Genomic DNA, 10,303 nt, shown 5'->3' with positions numbered 1-10,303 from the left:
CTGCCACTTTTCCCGGCTACTCGCAAGTAATTGCGGTAGCCAGGAAAAGCGGCGGACTGGTGTACATGTCTGCGGACTCAGGCTCAGCCCGAGAACGTGGGAAATATCGGGCCACAAGCAGTGCCGGTTATCCCTGGCCAAGGGAGGGTTACCCCTGCCTGAGCCCGGGATCCCCTGTGGGTCCTATGGACACACAGGGTCGAGCCCAGGGCTTGCACCGGCCTAGCCCGTGGTCTAGCAAAGGCCATAAAGTACATAGGGTTGTGCTGTATGTCTCTCTTGTGCTTTATATATTTGTGTGCACATTATTAATCGGCAGAGCCGGCCCTATCATTAGGAAGAGTGAGGCAGATGCTAGTGGGTGGGAAGTAGTGGTGAGGTCTTGGAGATATGTGCTGTGAATCCTGCCCTTTGTCCCCTAGCTTCAGGTGAGGTAGAGAATGTTGTCCTAGCACCAGTGTTAAAATACGATTCAGTTGCCAGTCCAGCTGATTTTTGTCTGTGGAATGAGCGGGTGCCATCTTGTCTTTCGCCTAAGGAAGCCAAATGGCTTGGCTGGCCTTGTTAATTCAGGATACAAAGCGGAAGAGTGAACATTTATTTTAAAAATCACAGCGGAAAATGCATTTTTATTTGAGAATGTCGTTGCTGCCACCATAATGCTTTCCCATAATGCACCTGGAGTGAATGTGTGTGAATGAGTGGGGCAGGACAGGGAGCTCCAAGCCACCACTGAGAAAGTGGGATTTGCTGTCTCCTTTTTCAACAGCGACTCCCAGGAATAACGTGACAGCTCAGTGCAAACAACTTATGAGAACAGTGTATAAGGAATGGAAAAATATGGTGCCATGAGGGGCAAAGGTGCTTATGTCGAGCGTCACTAAATGATCTCCCATGATGCAATGCAGCAAACCTGCTCCATACATATGTTGCTTTTTGTTGATGTGCTTCAGTGGGGAAGACCTGCACCAAGACACAAATTTCGAGATGAGGGCCAAAAGGAGACTGAAAGACGTCGTTTTTTGAGAAAGACAAACATGAGAATCCATAAGGAGTTTCAGCACAGCCCTCAAAGCATCTTTGACAGCAGCCTTTAGAAGAGGGGTGAGCAACTTGTGGACAGGCAAATGTTTTGGCCCACATTTCCCATCATCCCTCACCACTGGCTATGCTGACGAGGGCTGAATGGAGCTGTAGGCCAAAACAACATCTCGATGCCACAAGTTGCCCAGCCCTGTTTTAGACTTTAGATAAATACATGTTGTCCAAAATGTGATGGCTCGCTAAATTGTACAATGGGTCTTGAATCTTTTTTGGGATTATAACACTTTATATTGCGGGTACAGGGAAGCGACGGGGGTGGGGGGAAGATAGCATGTTTGAATATTCCCAGCCGTTCTAGCAGGCTGTAGCAAAAGGAGATGGGAATTAGGGCCATTCCATCAGCTTTGCCGAAACACCAGCACTGTCGAGGACTACTTTTTAACTTTAAGAATTGGTGCCTGGTTTGCTTTTTTCCCCTCTTCCCTCCTCAACTCCTTTTTCCTTTTGTGTCGTGTCTTATAGATTGTAAGACTGCTGGCAGGGGTTGTCTTCTTCTTGTTGTTTTAATCAATCATCCCTAAGCCACTCTGGGGGCATGTCTATACCTAAGGGTGTAGCAGGAGGGAGGGGGAGGTTCGTGGAGATCCACCCCCAGTGTCTGTACAGCTGTGTGACATTCCAGAAGGGAAGAGGGATGTCGCAGGTGCGATTTTTTTTAAAGAGGAGCTGCGCGCCTGCGGCAAAAAAGTAAGTTAACCCCCCCCAAACTCCGCGTCCAACCCCACCCCACCCCTCCATCCCAGGGATGGCGAAATTGCTGCCACCCCACCCTACCCCCATGGGCATGGAGCCACCCTGCGCAGCTCTGTGCCCGTTTGAGGACCCAGGATAAATGAATTGTGTAGACATGTCCCAGGACCCTTTTCAGGTGAAGAGTGAGGTAAAAAATGCTTTAAACCTAAGAGCATATTAGCACATCAGGGAGAACAATTCAGCCTAGACACCCCTCCATCTCCAAAAACATAAAGAGAACAATCTTATGGCCCCTGGGAATGTGTTCCAGGGACCAAGGGACAGTGGGAATTCCCCCATCCCCACCCCAGATCATACACCTAACTGTGACTTCAGGGTGGGAGAAATCCTTTTAATATTTTTTTTAAAATCAATTTAATGATACTATGAATTTTCCAAAAATAAAATTAAACAGACTGAAAGAAAGAAAAAGAAGAAAATTAAATAAAAACTCACACCTTGGATTTAAATCTAATTATTGAGAGAGGGTAGTACATTTAACATATATGTATATTTGCCCACTTTACCTTAAAAGCCAAGAGGTAGGTGGAATCCATTGGCAGCTTGGAGGTTTTCATCCCTAAGTCCATCTCACCATAGAGTGGATGACTGTGACCAGGGGACCTCTGTGCCTCACCTGTTCTGGTGCTCAAAGTTGATGAAAAAATACCAGGCAAATGGTAGTATCTGTTTAGTAGATTATTTTATTGACTGTTATAACAGCGTCTAAGCATAAACATCTGAGCAAATTGAAGTACAGAATATTCATAGTGTATATGTATCTGGGGGTGTTTTTTGTAGGGTGGGGATTTCTTGTTAACACTAAGCCTACCTGAATTAACTAATATGTAAGGACTTGTACATATTCTTATTTATTTAACCAAGTGTAATTAATCTTGCATGTGTATTAATCTTGCAAATAAAAATATTTAAATTGGAATAAACCAATCGCTAAATAGTTATAGCCCTAAAACTTGCAGATTGTAGGAGAGAGGCATTGTTGCCTTGGTTTAAGCCTGCCTTCCCCAACTGGCGCCTTCCAGAGGTGTCAGACTACAACTCCCATCATTCCCAGCCTGCCCACATGCCGCATGGGAACATTCACTTTTCCAGCCCAACCTGGAGATGTTGGGGATCGAACTGGGGATCTTCTGCATGCAAAGCAGATGCTCTACCACTGAGCCATGACCTAGGTCTCAGCTAGACCTACCGGCCTAGCGCGACGGAGGGGTGAAGATCTTGCAATATTTTTATCGCGAGATTTCCTCCTCTGTTTACACGCGGTGCGCAACAACCTCACAGGGAGAGGATGCCATGCCCGCCATTTTGTTTTGTTTTTTAAAGGGGAAGGAGCGCAGGAGCACTCGTGAGCAAAAGGTAAGTTTTTTTATTTTTTAAACATTTTCCCACTCCCCCATCCCCGATGGGCGCAGGTCCCGGCTCCTCACAAGTAACTGCGAGGAGCCAGGACAAACCGTGATGGTAGGCCACACTTTCCGCGTTCTCGGGATCAGCCTGAGACCATGGAAAAAGCGGGCCTAAAGTATAGGACCATATCCCAGGGCAAGGAAGGGATCATCCCTCCCTAATCCCGAGATCCCCTGTGCATCATGTGAATACACAGGGACAATCCTGGGGATCACCCTAGGATAAAGCCCCATCTAGCTATGGCCTTAGTTGAAGATGGTTTGGAGCGCACACTCTTTTCTTTTGTTCCAGTAAAATCTTTAACTAAATAGGTGTTGCAGGTTTTTGAAACACTCTGAAAACCATCAAGTACTATTGGGCCAAAGGTAACAATAAATGCATGTGCACACAAGCAAAAATGACTTTATCGTGCCACTTTTAACTCTCGGCAAACTATTATCTGTTTCAAGAGAAAGAGCTTCTAGATAGATCCAAAAGTCAATTTAGGTGTTGACTTCAGCTAACCTCCGTCATATGGATCATCAGCCTGTGCAATCCAACCGCCTAGACGTCACACAGATGTTGGAGTTTCTCTTTGATTCTCTTATTTTCATGGTAGAATTTGTTTTTAATTCTAATATTTATAATTAAAACAAATAAAGACTATTGTTCTTATTCCCAGTTAAATAATAATAATAATAATAAAAAAAAAACATGAACAACAACAACAATCATATCAGGCTGCATCCTAAACCTATTTGTCTGGGAGTAAGCCCCACTGAATTCCATTGGGCCTACTTCTCAGTAAAAGTGCAGAATTGTAAATGTTGCTTTACAGGACTGAAAAACTGCCAAACATGTTTAAATCAATGTTGCGTTTATATTTCTAAAATATAATAAATAATTGCCAAAGTTTCTCAAACATCATTGCATTTTGCCGAGCACAGACATTTCTATCAAATGCCACAATTTATCCTTTTATAATTAGCCAGTCAAAACTTCTTTTTTTATTGCTGGGAGTTTTGCAGATCGCAGCTACTATTTTCACTGCAGTCGCTGCAAGTAGAACGGCAAAGCCATGACCAATCTAATTCCTTTCATTCACAGGGACCAGTTACCAGAGGTTAAGAACCATGGAGTGACAAGCAACCCCCCACTCCTAGGGTGACCATATGAAAAGGAGGACAGGGCTCCTGTATCTTTAACAGTTGTATTGAAAAGGGAATTTCTGCAGGTGTCATTTGTATACATGGAGAACCTGGTGAAATTCCCTCTTCATCACAAGAGCTAAAGCTGCAGGAGCCCTGCCCTCTTTTAAATCTGGTCACTCTAGTATAGCTCCTGCAGCTTTAACTGTTGTGATGAAGAGGGAATTTCACCAGGTTCTCCATATATACAAATGACACCTGCTGAAATGCCCTTTTCTATGCAACTGTTAAAGATACAGGAGCCCTGTCCTCCTTTTCATATGGTCACCCTACCCACCCCCTACTATCAAGTTAAAAGAAGAAGCTTATTTTAAGAAACAATCCTGTGGATGTTTAGACAGGAAAAAAAGTCAGAAGTTTGGGGAAGGATCTTGAATAGTGTTGCTAAGGGGGGGGGGGGGGAAAGTCCTACAAGTCCTACATGGCTGCCCAGGGAATGCTGGGAATTGTAAGACTCCCCCCACCACACATCTAAACATGCATTGGCTTGCTCCCTTAAAAGCCTTAACACTATCCAAGAGCCTCCCCCAACCTGGTGCCCTCCAGATGTGTTCCACTGTCATTCCCAATTAAAACAATAAAATAGGGTGACCATATGAAAAGGAGGACAGGGCTCCTGTATCTTTAACAGTTGCATAGAAAAGGGCATTTCAGCAGGTGTCATTTGTATATATGGAGAACCTGGTGAAATTCCCTCTTCATCACAACAGTTAAAGCTGCAGGAGCTATACTAGAGTGACCAGATTTAAAAGAGGGCAGGGCTCCTGCAGCTTTAGCTCTTGTGATGAAGAGGGAATTTCACCAGGTTCTCCATGTATACAAATGACACCTGCAGAAATTCCCTTTTCAATACAACTGTTAAAGATACAGGAGCCCTGTCCTCCTTTTCATATGGTCACCCTAAATAAAAGCAACAATAAAACCAGCCGGAACAACAATAGCAGCAATAACACCATGGGAAGGCCACGGTGAAATAAAGTGTTTTTAAGGCTTCCTTGAAAGCCTGCAAGGATGGTGCATGGCGGACCCCAGATGGGAGTTTTTCCCAGAGATTTGGGGCCAGGTTATAAAGTCTTTGGGGTCCGAAAAGAAATGGAACGTGATTTTTATTTCTCAGATTTCTACTAAGGGTTTCCGAGCTATGGATCGGCTTAGGGAAAGTCACCCTCTCATTCCCAATCTCCAAAGAATGGGTTTGGAAATAATTTGGCCACAAAAAACTCTTCCCTCACCCCCCCCCCCAATCCAGAATCACAAACAAATCTCTCGGACAAAATCACAGTCAAGGCTGGGTGCGTAAAAGATATCTTGGGGGTAGATAGAGACGAGCTAATTAGGGGCAATGCAGCCGTATTATTAGGACTGATCATGCTGCTCTTGGTGTAATCCAAAGTGATGTCTAGGAAGACACGGGGAGGCTAGCCCTTCGTAGCAAACGCTACCCCATCCTGCAGTCACCCCGACCCCAACAGCAACTGGGATAAGCAAGCTTCCTCTTAAACTGAATTTTCCAACGGACCATGACTGGTAGCCAAAGAGCTATGTTAGGTGCACCCAAAGGTTTGAGTGTGTCCACATTAATGTCTTAGGCCATTGCTAGACCAGGCTATATCCCGGGCTGATACCCGGGATCGCCCCTGTGAGTCCAGATGACGCACAGGGGATCCCGGGCTCAGGGAGGGATCAACCTTCCCTGGCCCTGGGATATAGCCTATCCCTTTCAGCCCGATTTTTGCCACAGTCTCGGGCCCGAGACCACGAGCGTGTAGCTCGTTCCACGGCTTTTCCCGGCTCCACGCAATTACTTATGTGTTGCCGGGAGAAGCCGCGCACAGGGTGCAACACTCCCCAGAAGTGCTGTGCCCATCAGAGGCAGGATGGGGGGAGCGGGGAAATGAATTTAATGTAAAAAAAAAAACCCTTACCTGTGCGCACGACCGTTCATATGCACTGGCCCTTTAAGAATGAAAAAAATGGCAGACGCGACGGCTCTCTTCTTGAGCTCGTCGCGTCTGACGTCTAGACTGGAGAGACATACTAGCATCGCAGGATCTCCCCTCCTCCCCTCCGGATTTTAAGGTAGGTCTAGCAAAGGCCTTACTTTCGTCCTGTGAATAGCAGAACTTGCCTCCCTCTGTGCTTTTTGGTGATGCACAGAGTAAATGCCAGACGAACAGCTCCCAGGTTGCCAGTTTAAGATTCTTCACTGCAGGCTAGGAATGGGTGAGCATTTTGTTTTAGATCATTTTTTTTTTTTACAAGAATTTCCCAAAATTCATGAATTTCTCAGTTTTGGGGGACAGAAACAACTTGAGATTTTTTCTTTCTTTCTTTCTTTTTCTTTTAAAAAAATACTATATGTGGAAGAGACCAGAACTGACAGATTTGTTCATCCAGATCCAGGGCTTTGATTGCTTAGATATTAAAAGACTGGGTTTGAATTGCTACATATTTAACCATGCTTGTGGTACTGAATTAGGGTTGCCAGCTCTGTTTTCAGTTCTCCCCATGTACCTATTGAACGTGGCCAGTGCAACAGGGTGCAAGTTTAGTTATCAAAAATTCGCAAATATTGTCATATTTGGGACAGAAGTAACTGGAACTGACAGGTTTCTCTGGGTTTGTCCCTACTGTAGTCTTGAGTAGAGATAAAATTTCTGAAAATTTTAAAACCATGGGGGGGAAAGCGTTTTCCTCGGGAGGTTTCGGGAGGAAACGGAAATCTTTGGAAAAATTGAAATTACTTTTTAAAATTTTTACATTTTTTGCAACAAATGGAACTCTCTGGTTTTGCTAGTTTATGAGGAGCAGGCAAAAAACAATTTAAAAAACAACAGAGGAAACCATCACCTTTAGTAACAAAGAAAATTATTTATGTCTTAATCTTTTTATTCATCATGCTAAAATAAAACATTCCATAATCCATTTTTTTCATTTTTTTTTCATTTTTCGGAAAAAAAACAAAAATGGCTTCGGAAAAATGGGAAAATTTGTTTTTTTTCTGATTTTTTTCATGGGGTTTTCTGGGCCTTCACATCTCTTGTCTTGAATGCACTTCCTCACTAAGTAAGGATGCAACCTTGGGTTGGCTATGAAAATAAATCCAGCTATTTCCATTCTTCCATCCTCAGAAATAACTTTATTTCCAAGCCAATTTGAAGTAAGCAAGCTCCACTTCGCCCATCTCTACTCCTTTTTATCTCAACACTGAGAGAGTTTCTGGATTTATATCTGAGCCCAGTGAAGGCCTGGATGGGGGTCACAGGCTAAATTTTATTGTAGATAAGAGAGAAGGGTTCCTGGGCCATAGCTAGATGGGGCGATATCCCGGGGCAATCCTCGGGATTGTCCCTGTGAGTCCACATGATGCACAGGGGATCCTGGGAGCAAGGAGGGATGATCCCTCCTTTTCAGCCTGCTTTTTCTGCAGTCTCGGGCTGATCCCGAGACCATGGAAAGTGTGGGCGGGCATCGCAGTTTGTCCCAGTTCCTCGCGGTTATTCGCGAGAAGCCAGGAACCGTGCACAGGGCGCAGAGCAGGGGTGGGGTGGGGGGAGCGGGGAAAATTGTTAAAAATAAAAAACTGACCTTTTGCACATGAGCGCTCATGTGCTCGCCTCCTTTAGCAAAAAAAAAAAAAAAACCCAACAAAATGGCGGGTGCGACGTCCTGTTCTTCCGAGGCCATCGCGTGTTGCGTGTAAACAGAGGGGGAGATCTCGTGATAAAAATATAGCGAGATCCTCACCCCTCCGTCATGCTAGACCCGTAGGTCTAGCTGAGGCCCTGGTCAGTACTAGGACTGCTAGTCCGGTGATAGAAATTCAGCCTGTTTTGTATGGGAGTGTTCTCCCCTTCAACAAGCAGGTTCACAGTTTTGGAATACTCCCAGATCTGGCTTTGTGGTCAGTAGTGCTTTCGCTCAGCTTAGATTGGTGCATCAACTGAGCCCGTTTGTAGAGAACATGGACTTGGCCATGGCTATGCATGCCTTACTTCAAACTTCCCCAACCTGGGGCCCTCCGGATGTGTTGGACCGCAACACGAATCCTATCTGGAGGGCCCCAGGTTGGGGAAGGCCATTTTTCTTACATCCAGGTTGGATTACTGCACCGTGCTTGACTTGGGTGTGGCTTTAAAAAGTATTTGAAAACTTCAGCTGGTCCAAAATGCAATGGTTTGACTAGAGCGAGGCGGTGTTCCTTGAGCACGCGATACCTTGTTCATATCAGCCTCATTAACATCTGCTCTGTTTCCAGGCTCCATTCAAAGTGCTCGTTACTATTTCCATTAAATCCCAATAAGGCTTAGGATGAAGGTACTCAAATGACCGTTTTCTGCCCCACATTAATAGGTAACTGGGCAGGCCCTTCTGAGGGTCCTGCCAACATTTGAGCTGCACTTATAAGGAATTCATAAAAAGGCCTAGAGTACAGAATGTGATAAAGGGCCTAGACTGCCCCAGATGATCCATGTGATTCCCTCCTTGATAGTGTTTCTCAACGTTGGCTGAATACCGTTGTTCTTTTGTCCTGTCTGGTGTTTGAATGTAGTGTTATGGGTTTGGGGGTCATCTAAAAGATCTCTGAAGGATCAGCCCAAACCCTGTGAAAAGAGAGTACGAGAAGAAGTCAACCAGTTAGACAAGTTTAACAGATTCCCTATTCGTAAAGAGATTGGCTGAGAAGCAGCTGCCTGTCAGAGATTACCAGAGATTCTGCAGGTAGACTTCCTTTCTCTTCTCCCAACTTCGCTAAGGAACGAAGATACTGAGACTGGGGTGAGGACAACAGAAGCAAGTTTAGGCCTTAGCTAGACGGAGCTTTACCCCAGGGCCATCCCCGGGATTGTCCCTGTGTGTCCACATGATTGTCCCTGTGTGTCCACAGGGGATCCTGAGATCAGGGAGGGATGATCTCTCCCTTGCCCCAGGATCTCGCCCTCCACTTTAGGCCCGGTTTTTCCACAGTCCCGGGATAAGATTTAGACTGCGGAACGTGTGGCCGGGCGTCGCAGTTTGTCCCAGCTCCTTGCAGTTCCTCGCAAGGAGCCGGGACCCGGGGGTGGGGTGGGGGGAGCGGGGGAAATGTTTTTTTTTTTAAAAAAAACACCCTACCTTTGAGCGCATGAGCGCTCATGTGCTCATGTCGCTTTAAAAAACAAAACAAAATGGCGGGCGCGACGCCTCTCCCTCTGAGGTCACATGCCATGTGTGAACAGAGGGGGAGACCTTGCGATACAAATATTGTGGGATCTTCACCCCTCCATTGCGCTAGACCGCTAGGTCTAGCTGAGGCCTAAGTCTGTGTGTAACAGTCTGTGCTGCAAATGGATCGGAAAAGGAGGCCGAGAGCGGACTTGCTGGTCTGCAAGAAATCCTATGACACAATGGGTTCCCCTAGACATCTGACAGGGAGCAGAAATCCGCAGGCGTGTTTGTGCTGTGAACTCTCACCCTATGTTCAGACTGTATATATGCTTAAATAAACTTTGTATCACAGAACCACCATCAGCGTCCAGTGACTATTGGAGTACACGCACATAACAGCATTGTGCCTGGTTGTATCCCCTGCTTCCTGTTCCGTTTTAAATTTTGTTTTAAATGTGAAGGTATAAAAATATTGATACCTTTGAGTTTTCAAGCTGAGATATAGTGACCTTAACAACTTGAGAGTGCCTTCTCCTTTACCAATCTGCCCAGTCACTGAGATCATTGGACAGCATGCTCCTGGTGGCTCCACATGGACCGATAGCCTAGTTAGAGTCCACCAGGAGAAGAGCCTTTAGTGTGGTGGCCCCTTTTTTTTGGAATTCCCTGCCCCTGGAGGTCAGGCAGGCACCCAGACTGTGCTG

The sequence above is a fragment of the Elgaria multicarinata genome, chromosome 13 (genome assembly GCF_023053635.1).
Source record: "Elgaria multicarinata webbii isolate HBS135686 ecotype San Diego chromosome 13, rElgMul1.1.pri, whole genome shotgun sequence".
Classification (NCBI taxonomy): domain Eukaryota; kingdom Metazoa; phylum Chordata; class Lepidosauria; order Squamata; family Anguidae; genus Elgaria; species Elgaria multicarinata.
This window is presented reverse-complemented; position numbering follows the sequence as displayed.